Source organism: Cupressus sempervirens, chromosome 1 (assembly GCF_028749045.1).
Source record: "Cupressus sempervirens isolate cs-2001-9-10 chromosome 1, ASM2874904v1, whole genome shotgun sequence".
Taxonomy (NCBI): Eukaryota; Viridiplantae; Streptophyta; class Pinopsida; order Cupressales; family Cupressaceae; genus Cupressus; species Cupressus sempervirens.
The window spans coordinates 442,652,186-442,671,841 of NC_143118.1; the positions used below are offsets into that span (position 1 = coordinate 442,652,186).

Sequence of the window (19,656 nt, forward strand, 5' to 3'; positions counted from 1 at the left end):
AATTTAAAAAAAAATGATAAGTGTACATTAAATCTAATTTAATCAATCCATTAATATAAAATCACATAATTTATTACCTTTTACAATTCAATTTTAATAATAATCATTAATACAAACAATTTTACAATTTAGCTGCAAATATGAGATGGCACAAGGGTGGCCGACCCATGTGGAACGTATGCCGCGCCGAATCCTTCCATCATTGGGAGAATGCTTTGGTATTAAACCTGAACTTAGTAAGAGCTCGATTTGAACATCTTTCTATCAAAACAAAGCTAACTGTAAAAGCAGAAAGGTGTTTGAATCGTTCCTCTGCTCCTACTCTCGTCTGCCATTTTCATTATTCAAATTTCTCTTGCTGTTGTTGGTGTGGTAAATAGAATTGATGGCTTCTAAGCGGATTGTGAAGGAATTGAATGATCTTGAGAAGGATCCCATTCCTCTTTGCAGCACCAGTCCAGTGGCTGATGATGATATCTTTCATTGGGAAGCCACTATTATGGGTCCCCCTGAAACTCCCTATGAAGGAGGTGTGTTTCTTCTCACAATCCACTTCACCACTCATTATCCATTCAAGCCTCCAAAGGTTGAATTTAAGACTAAGCTCTTCCATCCAAACATAAATAGCAATGGCAGCATCTGCCTTGACATATTGAAAGATCAGTGGAGTCCTGCATTGAACATCTCCAAGATCTTACTTTCAATTTGTTCTTTGCTCAATGATCCAAACCCGGATGATCCACTTGTAACAGAGATTGCTCACATGTATAGGACTCATAGGTCCAAATATGAGACAACGGCAAGGACTTGGACTCGCAAGTATGCAATGAAATAGTGCTTGGAAGATAACTTTAGCTTCAAGAATTAATACAGCTTGTTCAGCTTTCACAAGTTAGGCATTTTTGTGAAGTTTGAGTTATTGATTGTAAGGAATGAAGTCTGAGTTATTGAGAATGCCATTTTATTATTTTTCAAATGCAACTATGTACGATTGTGAAGATAGGCGAGCTTAGACCAGACATCGTAGTTGTTATCATCAGCTGTTTGTATATTTGTTTACTGTTTCATATATGGTTTGGTTTCTTTAGTCATATTAAATTAATTTCCCCGGTGATAATTTATTTGAAATCTTCTATTTAGTTATCGGATAGATATAGAAGATTGTGATTTTGTATGCTTATACATGGTTCATAGTTTTCCATCATACATTCATGTGCATGATTCAAACCCATTCTGGAGGATATAGTTAAGTAAATGGTGTATGCTTTTGTTAGTCTATGAGTGATTCTATAAACTTCTAGATACGATAGACTATAATATGTGCATGATCTTATATGCTTTTCTTCCTCTCTCTTTTTTATCGATAGATATATTTACATTTTCATTGATTATTACTATATGTGATTATGGATGGGCGTTGAATATGAAGAAAAAAGATAGTAAGTTTCTAGCGAAAGGTATGCTTAGAAATGGTTCAAGTATTCATGATACAAAGTCATTGTGAAGGAAAAATTTATGCAGTAGAATGATATATACTTTTGTAAGCACTATAATTGTTTCTATAAATCTGTAGAAAAGTTAGACTATTGAACTTGTATGATCGTATATACTTTACTTTTCTTTCTTTCTCTTTTTAATGTGTATATATATGTATTCATATTTTCATTGATTATTATATGTGATTATGGATGGGTGTTTAATGTGGAGCAAAGAGAATGGTAAGTTTTTAGAGAAGAGTAAATCTCTACTTTAACTTATCTGCCAATAGTTAGCTCAAATGATGCTTTGGCGAAATCTTATTATTTGATCTCTTAATGTATGCTTCATATTTAGCTCATTGTGTTCCACAATATATTCCATATCATGATGTTATTATATTAACATATCAACTTGTAGGTACATAATGCAATACTAGATTCCATCACCTAGGTATCATTTTCAATTTTCTAGGTATCCCCAAGGAGGTTTGAGGAAGGAAGTTTTAATGATTCATGATCCAGAGGGAAAATGCTTTGAAGTTTTTCTCAAGCCATGGTGTGCTTGAGGGAGATAGATGCTTATGGTTCCTATTAGCATTATTATTAGTTATGTACTCTACATATTCATTTCATGTGACCTATGATCTCTTATAAAGTGAAGACTTTCTTATCTTTGTGCTTACGTAATTATAAATTATACAAAACTATCTTATTCTATCTCTATTCTTATGTATTTTAGCAAATTGAATTTAAATTAGGCGTAATTATGTGTGTGTCTCCTTCTATTTACTTAATTTAGTAAAAAATATGAAGGTGCCTACATATAGTATTAGAACTCTAGATTCTACATTAGAGACTTAAGTTCACTATGTTAAGTTGTGCTAGTTGATCACATATCCCTTAAATTAAATAGTGCTTAGCAAACATGTATGTAAGTACCAATAGATTGAGTCGTAATAGTAGGGAAAGGAGCCTCCTAAACTTTCATTACAACTCCCTTTCTTGAAACCTTTTAAAAGAGAAAATATTTGTTCTCAAGGAAATACCCATTTGCACATATAATTTCTTGTTGATACTTTATGTGTATAACTATGTAATGTTTGGCTACTCAATTTTCATTGCTTGATCTGAAAGGAAAATCCGAAATAGGAAACATCGATTCTTCTGCACACATCATCCAAAATGAGAAGTAGTCGCTTTTCCTTAGACGGATGCAACATCCCTGTCGCCTCGTCGATGCTCAAATTGGATCGCTAGGGCAATTCAATTTTTGTCAAAAATGCTCCACCAAATAACAGATATAGCAGAATCTTTCGACACATTAACTCAAATGACAAACTTGAAAAAGTTAACTACCTTTTCATTGTTGATCTGTCTGATTAGGGACGTCTTTCCAATGCTAGGCATTCCATAGACGCCAACGACATGAACAGAGTCATTTTCTCCTTTGATAATTTGCTATTCCGTGAGCTAAGCCAATGCCTTATGAGAGTTGAAAGTGTGAAGTACAATTGGCATTTCTCCTCTCCTCTTCCGCCCCGTTTGGTTGGGGAAGATAAATTTGTCTCATAACTAGGTTCTCAAAAATCTGGTTATACGTTTTAAGAAGATAGTTGGACCATTTGGTTGACACGGAAGATGAATATACAAATCCATATTCTGTGTTTGGTTGCCAAGTTAGTGTGAAAAATTTAACTATTGCAGTCACTGATTATTAATCTCCTATCATAAACGATTATTAAACTGCTGAAAATAAATTTTCAGCTAATATCGAAAAATAACACAACTGCAACTTCACTTATAAAATACGGAAAGAAATGCGCAACACAATGAACACAATATTTTCAGACAAATTGTCCCTGGAAAAACCCCTAAGGGAAAACCAGTTCTACAGATGAGAAATTATATTAAACTTCAGCAAATCAAGAGATACAAAATTCCTTGCCTCTTACTGGCAGAATTTCGACAACCTCCTAATTTATCCTGCTGATATTCCCCATTGCTATTCCCACGCTAACACTGTGCCCTTGCTAACACTGCAAGACTATTTGCTAACACTGCAAACGTTTTTCCAAACTTCATGTTCTCCAAATGCCCCCCTGACCTCCTTTTATACTACTCATATTGGTAAACCAATGGCCGAGATTGATTTACAATCGATGGTTGAGATTAAAACAACTTAACAACCCTAACCAAGTCGGTTTCTAGTTGTTTTCAAAAGTGGTCAATTAGTTAACAAATATTTGTTTCTAATCTAACCAATTAGTTAGCAAAAAAATTACTTGTTAAATAATAGCAAATGGACAAATAGCTATCCAAAGCTAACAAAACTAAAACTCCCTTTTAGCAAGGAAGCTATTCTGTAGGACACCTAACTTATCTCTGAAGAAGATAAATTTTGCTTTCCCTAATGCCTTAGTCAGAATGTCTGCTACCTGCTCCTCTGTAGGTATGTACTGTAGCTGAACAACTCCCCTTTGTACACAATCTCTGATGAAGTGATATATGATATCTATATGTTTAGACCTATCATGAAACACTAGATTCTCAGACAACTTGATGCAACTCTGATTGTCACAATGTATTACAGTAGTCTCAACCTTCTGACCAAACAGGGCTACTAACAACTTCTGAAGCCATATAGCTTCACATGTCGCCATGCTAGCTGCTATGTATTCTGCTTCTACTAAACTTGGAGCCATAGACTTTTGCTTCTTGCTGAACCAAGATACAACTCCTAATCCCAATCTGAAACAACACCCTGAAGTGCTCCTTTTGTCTGTTGTACTTCTTGCCCAATCTATGTCAGTATAGCCTATCAACCTGATACCTTCACCTCGAACATATTTGATCTCATACTTGACTATACCATGCAAGTAACATAGCACATGCTTAGCCTCTATCCAATGCATTCTCTTTAGTTCAACCATGAACTGACTAAGAGAGTTTACTGCAAATGTTATATCTGGTCTAGTGTTGACCAAATACATAAGCGAACTAATCAACTGTCTATATAAAGTGGGATCTACATCTTTCTCCTTAGTTGTATCTACCTTTCTCCAATTTGTGATCATGGATGTAGACATGGCTTTGCAATCCTCCATCCCAAATTTCTTCAAGATTTCAATGCAATATTTCCCTTGACCAAAGAAAATCTCCCCATCTGTCTGCCACACTTCCATGCCTAGAAAGTAGTGCATAAGTCCTAAATCCTTCATCTCGAACTCTTCTACAAGGTTCCTCTTGCAATCCACTATGAGCCCTAGTGAACTTGTAAGAAATAGGTCATCTACATAAAGAGCGAGAATGAGAATCTCACCCCCAACCACCAAGTAGTAGAGGTTAGCATCTGCTTCACTCTTCACAAAGCCCATTTTTTGCAAGTATGTATCAATGCGCTCATACCACGCTCTAGGAACCTGCTTGAGTCCGTACAATGCTTTCTTCAATCTGCACATGTGGGTCTCTTTGTTGTGTGCTACAAAGCCTTCTGGTTGTTCTATGTATACCTCCTCCTTCAACTCACCATTAAGGAATGTTGTCTTGACATCCATTTGATGAATTTTCCATCCCATCGGTGCTGCAAGTGAGATTACAGCTCGTATAGAAGTATACCTGGCAATAGGAGCAAATGTCTCCTCATAGTCTATTCCCTCCTTCTGAGAGAACCCCTTTGCCATGAACCTCGCCTTGTATTTCTCGATGCTACCATTTGCACTGTGCTTTATCTTATAGATCCAACATGATCCAACTACAGCCCTATCTGTTGGTCTAGGTACTACCTCCCACACATCATTTTGCATTATTGAAGAATATTCCTCAACCATAGCATCTTGCCATACCTGATGTTCTGCAGCTTCCTGATAGCTAGAAGGCTCACTATCTACCAACTGACTAACTAATGCCACATAGTCATTGAACTTGGTTGGTTGTCTTCACTATCTAGTACTCTTCGTAGGAGCTCCCACAAACTCCTGAGTATCCCTTTGTGTATCTGGAACCACTTGGTTCCCGCTGCTAACTATAGAGGATGAAATGTCAACCTCTAAGTCTTCTAGATGCATTTCTTATTGCACCTGTTGCTCCATACTATGTGAATCTTCACTAACTGAGTCTACACTCGTACTAGTAACTGTACTTGAGCTTTGTTGCTCTTGACTTGGTCTTGGAGCTTCTATTGGCTGCTCACTCTGATCATCTACTGGCAAATCTCTAGATCTCCTGAATGCCTTGTCCTCCATGAACTTGATATCCCGTATTACAATAATTCTTTTAGTCCTCAGAATAAAAATCATGTATGCCTTTGAGGTCTCACTGTACCCAACAAAGTACCCCCTCTCTATAGTCTGATCTAACTTTGTACATGTATCTCCAGGAATATGGCAATATGCCAAACTCTCGAATATCCTGAAGTGACTAACATCTGGCTTCTTCCCTATGAAAGCCTCCTCTGGTGTCATCTTCCCTAGCACCTTGTGTGGAACTCTATTCTGGATGTAGACTGTTGTATTACACGCCTCTGCCCATAAGTAATGGGGCATGTCCTGGTCATGTAGCATAGCTCTTGTTACCTCCGATATAGAACGGTTCTTCCTCTCAGCAAATCCATTTTGCTGTGGATTGTAAGGAACAATCCATTCTCTCTTGATTCCTTCTTTGCTACAGAACTCTTGGAAGACATTTCCTTTGTACTCGCTTCCATTGTCTGACCGAAGAACCTTTATCTTCTTTCCTGTCGAGTTCTCCACAAGAGCCTTGAACTCTTGGAATCGACTGAAAACCTCATCCTTAGTCTTCAAGAAGTATATCCAAGTCTTTCTAGAGAAATCATCAATAAAAGTAACATAGTACTCATATCCTTTGAGAGATTTCGTCAACATCAGTCCACAAACATTTGAATGTACTAGATCAAGAACACCCTTAGATCTGGTCACTCCTTGGAAAAGATGCTTTCGCAAACTTCCCCAACACACATCCCTTACATACATTGTCGTGCTCTATGCTCACCTCTAGAACACTTGTCACTGTCTCACGAAGCAATCTAAGTGCTCCATGATGAATATGGCCCATCCTCCTATGCCATAGCTCTCTAAGATCTCTAGGATTACTGTTGCTCATGAGTGCCTTAGGAGTATCAAACTGCAATCTATAAAGGCGACCACTCCTAACTCCAATAGTTATGGGTGATTTCCAATCCTTGTGCTTAATCAACACATTTGTACCTCTAAAGAGTACATTATACCCCCTATCCTGAAGAACAGATACAGAAATCAAATTCATACCTAAGCCTAGAACATATAACACATCATGGAGTGGAATTATCTTTCCATTCTCCGTCTGAAACTGAACAGTCCCTTTGCCAACAGGGTTGAGTTTGGACAAGTACCCCATAGAAATCTGGATGTTGGTGTCCTCCTCCTTGTAATTGGAGAAGTACTCTCTAACTCCTGTCATATGAAATGACGCCCCACTATCTATATACCAAACACACTTTGAGGTTGAGCTAACCATACAAGCTATGAGTGCAAACTCATCTTCCATTCTACTAGAGAGTTCTTCCACACTTGTTGAAGCTGCCACCTGCTTCTTACCCTTCTTCCTCTCTAGGCAATCACTGACATAGTGGCCAAACTCGTCACGTCCAAAGAACTTGACCTTAGAATGGTCCTTCTTCTTCTTCTCACTTTGTGAATTTGATCCTTTGCTAGATCCCTTCTTTGCTTTCCCTTTACTCGCTAGGGCAACGTTCTCTTGTCCCACCTCATTTTTCTGGCTCTTGTTGGCCCCATTGACAAGACTTAGTCTAAACTCCTCCTAAGTGAAATCAATCCATAGTCGATCCCAACTCGATAAAGTATCTCGTCCACTGACAACTTGAACAAAGACACTCCATTGTTTAGTAAACCCATTTAGGGCTATTCTCACTAGCTCGTCATCACTAGGGCTATCTCCAATAGTTGCTAACTCATCCTTGACAAGTCTGAGCCTGGTGAGGTAACTTGTGATGTCTTCTCCCTTATTCATCTGGGTATTCTTTAGCCTCTCTCTAAGAATCAACTTCCTGTTGGTGGTAGCATTCTAGTATAGATTCATAATGGTGTTCCACATCTTCTTCGTCGTATCTAGCTCTGCGATATGTGGAACAATATGATCCTTGACACCATCAAGGATAATCCTCCTCACTTTTGCATCATCCTTCCTATATGTTGCATGTTGTGTTGCATCCGTTGGTACAGGTACAACACTGGTAGCATAATCCTTGATACCATTCTCTTCCAACAATAAAGAAATTCTGGCCTTCCAAACACCAAAATTTGAAGCACCATCCAATCTGTCCTGATCTCTCAAAGCAGCTGAAGCCATCTCAAGGGTTTAAAGCAATAATAAATCTAAAGAGATCAAAATTTCTTTCTTAGGGAAAAACTCTTCTACCCTTAACAATGCTCTGATACCATGTGAAAATTTTCACTATTGCAATCACTGATTATTAATCTCCTATCATAAACAATTATTAAACTGTTGAAAATAAATTTCCAACTAATATTGAAAAATAACACAACTGCAACTTCACTTATAAAATATGGAAAGAAATGTGCAACACAATGAACACAATATTTTCGGACAAATTGTCCCTGGAAAAACCCCCAAGGGAAAACCAGTTCTACAGATGAGAAATTATATTAAACTTCAGCAAATCAAGAGATACAAAATTCCTTGCCTCTTACTGGTAGAATTTCGACAACCTCCTAATTTATCCCGCTGATATTCCCCATTGCTATTCCCATGCTAACACTGCGCCCTTGCTAACACTGCAAGACTGTTTGCTAACACTATAAACGTTTTTCCAAACTTCATGTTCTCCAAATGCCCCCCTGACCTCCTTTTATACTACTCTTGTTGGTAAACCAATAGCCAAGATTGATTTACAATCGACGGTTGAGATTAAAACAACTTAACAACCCTAACCAAGTTGGTTTCTAGTTGTTTTCAAAAGTGGTCAATTAATTAACAAATATTTGTTTCTAATCTAACCAATTAGTTAGCAAAACAATTACTTGCTAAATAATAGCAAATGGACAAATAGCTGTCCAAAGCTAACAAAACTAACATTTCAAAATTGGAATTGGAACGAAATAGACTGGGAATATCATTTTTTTGTGTTTGGTTGTTCATTTTCTAATTGGAATGGGAATTTGAAGTAAAATTTTTCATTCTTATTTTATTAGTGAAATAGAAGTATTATAATGAGTAAAGTATTAATATTTAATTTAATATTTATGATTACTAATTTATTTATAATTAGACTACATTATTATTATTTTTAATTCTTGAATATTCACAGTTTTATTTTATTAGTAAAGAATAAATTTAAAATGATTATTATTTTTTATTTTAATTCTATTTATTAACAAAGAAAAGTAAGAAATGATCATACTTGCAATCATTTGTACAAAGTTATAAACTATCCCATAGTTGGGAATTGTGATCATATATATTTATATATTTTTAGAAAATTATTTAAGATAAATTTATCGTCAAATTTTTTTCAATCTTTTTGCCTTGTTGAACTTTATCTGAACTTCATAATTGTCAAACTCAAACTTGAACCTTATGACTTAGTTGCTAAATATGAGAACACTAGGAAATCTATGCTCTATACCATTATGGCCCACATTTGGCAAGCAACCCTCTCATGTTGGTCATTCTTCCCATTATTGTATGTATTGTTAGATGGTCAATCCTACATATATAAACTATGTATAGATCAAATAGATACCAACATTTAAATAACAATATCATCAAAATATGTTCAAATTATAAATGTGATCCAAATATGTTTAAATTATAAATGTGATCCAAATATGTTTAAATTAGGTATGTGATCAATAATTCAATGTTACATATGTACCATAAGATAGAAGATAGAAAAATAATATCCATGAATTGATGAGAAAGAACAATATCCATGATTTGAATGGTGGTGTGGAAACACACTGTTAAATATGAAAATACTGGGAAATCCATGCTCTATACCCTTATGCCCCATATTTGGTGAGCAACCCTCTCATGTTATTCAATCTTCCCATTACTGTCTATATTGTTAGATGGTCAATCCTACATATGCGAACTAAACATGCTTGAAAAATTAAAACCTGATTTTTTTTAATGGAATACACCAAGGATGAGCATAAAAAATATTGACCATTTACAAACATGCATAGCAAACCATCATTAGATAGCTCATTTTTTATCACCATGTGTGGTCTCTCCATATTAGTAAATCAGGAGCAATAAAAAAATACAAAAGAAAGACACTTTGTCAATATTGTTGACAATCTTGTCAAGAAGCACATACATAAGAAACCAAATTGCAGAAAAAAGACAAGAAATTTTTTTAAAAAATCCAAGCAAATTAGGAATATACATATAACATGGGACAGAATCATGAACTGTACAATCATCTACCAGAAATCCTCAATACTTTTGATAATCTTGTCAGCGAGAACATACATAGGAAATCAAATAGGGACAAAAAGACAAGAAATAAAAACATATGCAAGCAAATTAGGACTATAGATATAACATAGGACAGAATCATGACCTATACAATCATCTACCAAATCACATTTCTATCAGCATATGCTCTCAAATTTTAAAATTGAGCATTCATCATTTACCACTCCTCGTGTATTCCACATATGTATGGTTCAATTATAGCTCTAGCTAACAATCTAATGAACAACTATACCAAATGTTTATGAGATCATAAACTATGTATAGATCAAGTATGTATACATCAAGTATGCTTAGCAAAATAGTAAAACTGTGCTTAGTAATGAGTTCTAGTATAGTGTTGTGAGAGATCAATGCAATACCATTAAATAAAGCCAACTAACCATCTAGAATTACTTCACATGCCAATCATGCGAACGCCAATGAAATGAACAACTAAACTACATATTGACCAATGCCGATCATGCCAATGAAATGGACAACTAAACTATGCATAGATCAAATATGTATACATTGTACATACATGTGTGTACATACATACAAACACACATACATACATACATACATACATACATATACATGTACATATATACATCAATGCAATACCACTAAACAGAACCAAGCCAAAAACTAGAATTACTTCAAGTGAAAAGCATGCTAATGCCACTGAAATGAACCACTAAACTATGTATTGATCAATATCAATCATGCCAATGAAATGAACAACTAAACTATGCATTGACCAATGCCAATCTTGCCAATGAAATGAACAACTAAATTAAGCATAGATCAAGTAATCAATTCCAGTTTAGTGTTGTGAGAGATCAATGCAATACCATTAAACAAAGCCAAGTCATAAACTATGTATAGATCAATGGAAATTATGGCTTTTATCTCTACATAGTCAATATGTGCTCAATAATGAATTCCAATATGTGCTCATGTGATTACCTCTGATTACCTGTATATAACATAGTGCTAATCATAAAATAGAATTACTTTAGATTCCAAGCATACCAATCATACCAAAGGCAACTCATAAAATAGAATTACTTCATATGCCAATCATACCAATGCCAATGAAATAGTCAAAATTTACTTAGTAATAATTTCCAGTATAGTGTTGTGAGAGATCAATGCAATACTGTTAAATAAAGCCAAGTGGTAAACTATGTATGGATCAAATATATATAGATCAATGGAAATTATGGCTTTTATCTATACATAGTTGACCTATACATATTTTATCATGGTTCTATTTCTATTTGCTATCTGCTTAGTAAAATAGTCAATATATGCTGTAACTATTTGTTTCGAATCTGTTTAGTAGAACAATCAATATATGTTGTAACAGTTTGTTTAGAATCTATTTAGTAAAATAGTAAATATGTGCTCACTAATGAGTTCCAATATAGTGTTGTGAGAGATCAATACAATACCATTAATCAAAGTGAATCATGCCAATGAAATGAACAACTAAACTATGGACATATCAAGTATGTATAGATCCATGCAAACCCATTCAACATACTTATGATGTCATAAACTATGTAGAGATCAATGCAATACCATTAAACACAACCAACTCATAAACTATGTATGGATGTCTGTCCTATATTTATGTAGTATATATGGAAGATCAATGACAATAATGACTTTTATCTATACATTGTTGACCTATACATAGTTTATCATGATTTCATTTCTATCTGCTATCTACTTAGCAAAATAGTCAATATATGATGTAACTTTTTGTTTCAAATCTATTTAGCAAAACAATCAATATATGATGTAATAGTTTGTTTAGAATCTGTTTAGCAAAATAGTCAATATGTGCTCACTAATGAGTTCTAGTATAGTGCTATGAGAGATCAATGCAATACCATTAATAATGCCAATGAAATGAACAACTAAACTATGTATTGATCGATGCCAAACATTAAACAAAGGCAATTCATAAACTGGTCCATGCAAAACAATTAAAAAAAGGCAACTCATAAACTAGAATTAATTCAAATGTCAATCATACCAATGCCAATGAAATAGTCAAAATGTGTTCAGTAATGAGTTCCAATAGTGTTGTGAGATCAATATAGTTCTAGTTTAGTGCTATCAAAGATCAATGCAAAACCATTGAATAGAGAAATCATGTAGTATACATCATTGCAATCTAGTCACTAGCTGAAATAGCTAAAGCATACCAAATGTCATAGCAATCCACTCCACTCTCTCTACCTCATCCATCATCAAGAACAATTTGGCTCTTTCATGTTGAAGCATGAAGTTATCATGTGCTTTCAAGAAAGCTAGTCGACTCAGTTCAGGGACAGCTTTGAGAGTGGTATATGTGGCACTCAGAACGTTCTCCTCTTCAGATTTATCCACTTTTACAATATGAGGCTTACCAAGGCCATCTTCAGTTCCTTCATAGTTTCACATATCACATCCAATGATGCAACCAGAGTTGTCTTCTTTCTCTTTCCCCTCCTTGATGATGATGGTGGAGGAGTCCCTCTACCACTTGCACTCAATTGATTGGAATGATATAACTCTTCATCAAAATCTAGTTGGTTTTCAAGAGGTGTACCACAATTGGTTATTTTCCTCATCAAGCACATGGAATGCATTGTTCATAGCGTGCTCTTATTTAGCATCAAGGGGCGTTGTAGTTACAAACCCTTCAACAATGTCATTGTCGACAATTAAAGCCAACTCATTGAAATATTGGAAAGATGACCTCTTATACATCTTTGCATTTTTGAATTCTCTCCTCTATAAGTAAGCATTAATAGATGGATTAGATTGTTAGTTTTTCAATACTAAAATAAGAAGGGAAAATTTCTTCGATCAAAAGAGTACAAAGATCATCCTACCTTCAAAAGCTCATCCCACACACAATCCTCAACATCCACAGTTTGAGTTTCTTCATTCCAAGCTAACCCACTTGTATTTTTCAAGTCCTTCATTACTCCATATCTTACTTTCCATGTTTTCAACTTATTCTTAAAATGATCTCATGATAGATCATGATGGGTAAGTGCACCAAGTTGTGGTGCCAAAAGGGGGGTATAAGTGGACACTTATTTTTTGAAATCAGCAATTTTTGAACTTCAACAAGAATTTGAAGATAGTTATGCTCAAAATTTTAAGATATGACAAAAGCAAAAGTAGTAGTCCTTTGAATCTAGTTTCTAAACTACTATTTTTTTTTCAAAATGGTTTAGTTTTAGGTCCTCAAAAAAGGGGGCTACAGAAAGTGGTACTATTTATTCCAAAAATATATAACATAGTACAAAGTGTGGGCCCCCTAATATTTTAACTTCTTTTTTGAAATTATTTAATCGCTTTGGTCACAAGTTACCTAACACTACGTAGTTTATCCTAGATTTTTTGAGTAATATTATAATGTGTATTTTTCTTATAAATTTTTTAATTAGACACATCCCAAAAACATGAAATATTTGTATGCTCCCCCTAGAAATGATTGAAAACTAATCTAAAATCAAAACTTCTTTTTTTCTAAGTGTGTAGAATGAAGTCTAGTTTCTAAAAAACTAAGTTGTTGCAAAACTCGATGAACGAACTAAAATCTACAGCCCAATTAGTACATGTTGGTTTTTGACAAAAAATGGACATACATTCAAAATAAATTATAGTTGAAAGGCTTGAAATAGTTCAAATAAAAAACAAAATTTATTGTTATATAACTAACATAGAGACCTACAATGTCATGTAACCTAATTTTAGCGATGCTCAACCATGAGGAAACTTGAAGGAGAGAACACAAGAAAAATCGATCATTTTTTGTATGTTTGTAGAAAAACGTCTTAGACTAGTTTACAGACTCCAAACCTTTGGGTTGGATCCCCAAGGAAAAACCAAGCCTTAAGCTTGGTAGAATGCAAAGCTTTAAATAGTGTGTGTGCACTATAACACACATTCGCTATTTAAAGCTTTTTAAAATTTGAGTCTTAATAGCATGTATGTGCTTTAGTGTGTGTACACTTTAGTGTGCACACACTATTAAGACCTAAATAGTGCATAGAAAGGGAAGGGGAGAGGTAGAGAAAGAGCGAGAGAGAAAGAGGGAGAGGAGAGGGGGGATGTGCGTGTGTGTGTGTGTGTGAGAGAGAGAGAGTAGGGGATGGGAGAGAGTGGAAGTGTGAGAGAGAGTAGGGGTGGCAGAGAGAGTACGGGGTGGGAGAGAGAGAGATTGAGAGTAGAGGATGGGGGAGAGAGAGGGAGAGAGAGTAGGCGATGGGAGATAGAGTGGGAGAGGGAGAGTGAGAGGAGGATGGGAGTGTGTGTGTGTGTGTGAGAGAGAGAGAGAGAGAGAGAGTAGGGGATGGGAGAGGGGAGAGAGAGATAGAGGGGGGATGGGAGTGTGTGTGTGTGTGTGTGTGTGGAAGAGAGAGAGTAGGGGATGGGAAGAGAGAGAGAGAGAGAGAGAGAGAGAGAGAGAGAGAGAGAGAGAGAGAGAGGTGGTGGGAGAGGGAGTGGGAGAGGGAGAGAGAGAGGGGGGATGAGAGTGTGTGTAAGAGAGATTAGGGCATGAGAGAGTGGGGGTGGCAAAGAGAGAGAGAGAGAGAGAGAGGGAGAGAGAGAGAGAGAGAGAATAGGGTATGGGAGGGAGAGAGAGAGAGAGATAGTAGGTGGAGGAATTTGAAGCGACAGAGCCGCAACCAATGGAAATAGACTCAGGGATGGAGGCAACTTCATATCTAGTGTCAGTGGAGGAAAGGAGGAAGGTAAGATCCCCCCCCCATGAACTAAAAACCCTTCCTCTCTTGCCAAATGAGGATATGGTAAGAGCTATTAAAATCGACCAATCTTGGCTAAAAAATGTTGCAATTTTTTTTGCATACTTAGATAAAGGATTTCTGCCCTCTTGCAAGGTTTTTGATGAATGGGCTGTAAGTGTTTGGGGTAAGAAACTTGGGATTCATGTTACTTTCTGTAGAATGGTTCAAAGAGGGCTTTTTGTTGTATTTTTAAAGACTCATAGAATGCATTATGGAAAGGGAGCACACCTTCAATAATGACAGATGAATTATCAAACTAGGTGGCAGGTCTTCTTTTTTACATGTGGTCATGAGAATGTGGTGCTTCATAAAGGGTTTTCTTGGCATGCTTGGATGTTGATTAACATTTATGACATTTATGTCCCAACTACCGTGAATATTGATCACTACCATAAAAGGATATAGAGGGACGATTCAGCGAGATTTAAAGAATGATCTTGTAATGGTCATAAAGATAGGTTAGTTAATCCTCACAATTGGTACAGCTAGCGACAGCCATTTCTAGATGGAAAGGGCCTACCCACACGTACTGCCTTGGGAGATTTTTTGTTTTTTAGGAAACATTGTGAATTCATGATGACTATGCATTGCCTTTTCATTTTCTCCATTGTGGCCTTGCATTTTATATTTTGCAACTCCAAAACCTGGTGCAAGGATACATCATCGAAAGAGTTGGTCGTGGAACTAGGCGACAACATGGGCACTAGCAATCATATTGAATCAGTGGGTGTGGAGTAATGTATCAGTAGCAATGAAGTGGTGATGGTCTACTTGTAGGAGGGAGGCCTTCTACCTTATATGGAGGTCATGGTTAGACACAACAAGGTCATCTTGAGGCAAATCTTTTAAACCTAGAAGGATATAAAACTTACTATTAATGGCATGAGCTTTGAAATTTCTAAAGAAAGCATTGTGAAGGCAGGGGATTTTCTATTGGTGGCAAGAAATGGTAGAGGCAAGCTAAGGTCAATGAAGAGGAAAGCTTGTGAAATTTCTTCAAGTCTAAGGAGGAACTAAAGAAATTGTGTGGTGAGTTTGCGTGGGCTACCCTACCTAAGCCATGGGATGTCATCTGTTATACAATTATCAAATACATTACCTTGGAAGACCATTGTCAAATGCTTTATTATTATCACTTTCCTATCTTGAATCATTTCATATATCATGACCTTATCTCCTTCTTGTTTCTATTATTGCATTCACTAGAGGATTGCATTTGCAAGGCTAGAAGGAAACAAGAGGAGGGGAAACCCTTCTACCTTATCCACCATGGCCTCATGAATAAACTTTTCATCTATCACCTGGCTTAGAATCCCCCTCTCCTGATTAACACCCTAGCCTATATCACTTCTCAAACATCCCTGGACCCTAGCCCTAGCTCTACTCTTTAGAGGTCTAAGAAAGCCCATGCCACTGAGGTCAAAATTAGCACTGAGGTTAAAGTTAGAATTACTAAGTTGGATTTGGACACCAAGAAGGGAAAGTATGGTGCTAGGAGAACCAACAAGTGTCTTCAACTGGAGAAATTTAAGACCCCCCCCCGAAGTATGACTCCAGCTCTGATTCCTCTAATAGTGAGGAGAAACCTACTAAAAAGAAAAGACTCCACCATGATATTAAACCCACCTCCAACTCTATTAGCCCATCCCATGTCTTTAATACCCTAAAAGCTACCCTAACTCGTAGTGGGGGGGAAGACATTGCCTCTCTTAGGAAGGAAACCCCCAGGGGAACTGGGAAGAAACATAAACATAGCCAACTAAGATGTGGGTGGAGAGGCTTGAGAAGGTCATGAGGGACCCGGTGGATAACCATACTACTATCTGCCATAGATTTGAAACCTTGGTTGAGTTCTCCACCAAGGTAATGCACTCTATAGCCACAACCCTCTACTTCCTACAAGCTAACAAATAGGAAAAGGACCTGGGAAAGACAACTAATGTAACCCATTCCATCTATGGGTTCTTGGCAGAGGACTGGCTAAAAACCATCCTGGACAAACCAAAGAAAGTGGAGGGGGATACGATAAGGGAAGTACCTAAGGAGAAGAAGAATGGTAACTAGGAGAAGGAAGAGAGCATCTAGCCCAGGTTCTACTTTGTTTTTTAGCTATTTTTATGATTATGTTTTTGAACTTTACACCCCATAGGTTTTTCTATACTATGCCGATTACTTGGACCAATAGAAATGATATTTTCAAATGTTGTTGGTGTATTATTCAGTTTCTTATGCATAGTAGTTTAAGGACTATAGCTAAAAAAAATTCAGCTCTAAACATATTATGGTTTTTGATGTTTAAATTTGGTATAGGTTAGATAACTAGGAGGTAACCTCCGATTGAATTCTCAAGTTTCAACTTTTTTGTACTTTGGGGCCAGCCCTCCATTTTTTTGGCTACTATCAACTATTAAAAAACATGTACATATGTATTATAATTTTCTAACTAAAAGTGTTTTAATGTAAACAAGTTTTAATGAAAATTATTTAGCTTTTGGTTGTAGTTGGAGTTTAAACAAAAATAGTATGAAAGAGTTTTACTTAGGAAATTTTCATAGGTGGGATAAATTGTGGAGGCCATGTACAAAATCACATTTTTCAAATGCATTTTAAAAAATAGTCCCCATAAACTAAAGGTTGAGTTTTAATTTTGATATATCTTTAACCAATTCTAACGTAAAAATTGGAATAAGAGTCATAATAGTAATTCAAATATTAATTTAATCTAGAATAACTGGCTTATAGTACATAGAGGAATGTAATTTATTAAAGTTGGTTCTTGGAGAGTGTGACATTGGGCAGCATAATTGAAGTTGTACTATTCACAATTTTTTATTTAAAGATCCTTCCTCACAGTATGATTTGGGATACACTGACCCATAATATTTATCTGTCATTATAGAGGCTAAAAAATTAAAAAACAAGGTATAAATTGATGTAGTGTCTATTTTTTTTCCCTTCAATTCAATAATTATATTCTTAGTATACATATGATAGATCAACATCTACAAGTACTTAGGAACTTAGGAAACTTAGGGGGATAAAAATATTTTTCTAGTTAAATCAAAATTAAAAAAATAATTGTTAAGGGCAAATGCTAACAATATATATAGTCAAGGATAAAAAACTAGAAATAAAATATGGCATCCATGATTCAGTTGGTACCTAAAACTTGATTGAACTATTTAGTCATTCATAATGGTTATCCCATTAAAGATGGTATAGACAATTATAATCCATAAAGCACAAGATATCAAAATGAATAGATTAACAATTTAAATATTAAATTTTATGTGTACATTTTCCTAAATTCTGATCCTACAATAATATGAAGGTAAACAATACTACACATATAATGCTACAAAAGTAACAAGAGGAGTTTCAATCAACACAAATAAAATATTGAAACAAAAAAAAAAAAATTGTTGTGTATATATTTTTTTTATAGTAAGACTTGGAAAAATGTTTCGTTATAATATATTTTTATCAAGAAAAAACTTAAAAATTAGTTTAAGAGAATGTAAAAGAGACAACCACCTCATACCATTGACTATAGTATAGCATCTTAACTTTGTACTTCTTAAAATATTATGTAAAATGTTTGATAGCAATTTTTAATAGCAAGTTACAAATCTGGTGCCTATAGTTACGATTATAAGACCATCCGTATGATATCACGCTAGCATGATATCCAAAAATACTGAAAAAAAAAAAAAAATTTAAAAATGATAAATGTACATTAAATCTAATTTAATCAATCCATTAATATAAAATCACATAATTTATTACCTTTTACAATTCAATTTTAATAATAATCATTAATACAAACAATTTTACAATTTAGCTGCAAATATGAGATGGCACAAGGGTGGCCGACCCATGTGGAACGTATGCCGCGCCGAATCCTTCCATCATTGGGAGAATGCTTTGGTATTAAACCTGAACTTAGTAAGAGCTCGATTTGAACATCTTTCTATCAAAACAAAGCTAACTGTAAAAGCAGAAAGGTGTTTGAATCGTTCCTCTGCTCCTACTCTCGTCTGCCATTTTCATTATTCAAATTTCTCTTGCTGTTGTTGGTGTGGTAAATAGAATTGATGGCTTCTAAGCGGATTGTGAAGGAATTGAATGATCTTGAGAAGGATCCCATTCCTCTTTGCAGCACCAGTCCAGTGGCTGATGATGATATCTTTCATTGGGAAGCCACTATTATGGGTCCCCCTGAAACTCCCTATGAAGGAGGTGTGTTTCTTCTCACAATCCACTTCACCACTCATTATCCATTCAAGCCTCCAAAGGTTGAATTTAAGACTAAGCTCTTCCATCCAAACATAAATAGCAATGGCAGCATCTGCCTTGACATATTGAAAGATCAGTGGAGTCCTGCATTGAACATCTCCAAGATCTTACTTTCAATTTGTTCTTTGCTCAATGATCCAAACCCGGATGATCCACTTGTAACAGAGATTGCTCACATGTATAGGACTCATAGGTCCAAATATGAGACAACGGCAAGGACTTGGACTCGCAAGTATGCAATGAAATAGTGCTTGGAAGATAACTTTAGCTTCAAGAATTAATACAGCTTGTTCAGCTTTCACAAGTTAGGCATTTTTGTGAAGTTTGAGTTATTGATTGTAAGGAATGAAGTCTGAGTTATTGAGAATGCCATTTTATTATTTTTCAAATGCAACTATGTACGATTGTGAAGATAGGCGAGCTTAGACCAGACATCGTAGTTGTTATCATCAGCTGTTTGTATATTTGTTTACTGTTTCATATATGGTTTGGTTTCTTTAGTCATATTAAATTAATTTCCCCGGTGATAATTTATTTGAAATCTTCTATTTAGTTATCGGATAGAT

General features: G+C 35.5%; 2 pseudogenes; both read left to right on the plus strand.

The window, feature by feature from the left end:
- The first annotated feature begins 385 nt into the window (after positions 1-385).
- On the plus strand, positions 386-835 carry LOC149578199 (ubiquitin-conjugating enzyme E2 11 pseudogene; annotated as a pseudogene).
- An 18,053-nt stretch (positions 836-18,888) lies between these two features.
- LOC149578200 (ubiquitin-conjugating enzyme E2 11 pseudogene) lies at positions 18,889-19,338 on the plus strand (annotated as a pseudogene).
- The last annotated feature ends 318 nt before the right edge of the window (positions 19,339-19,656 follow it).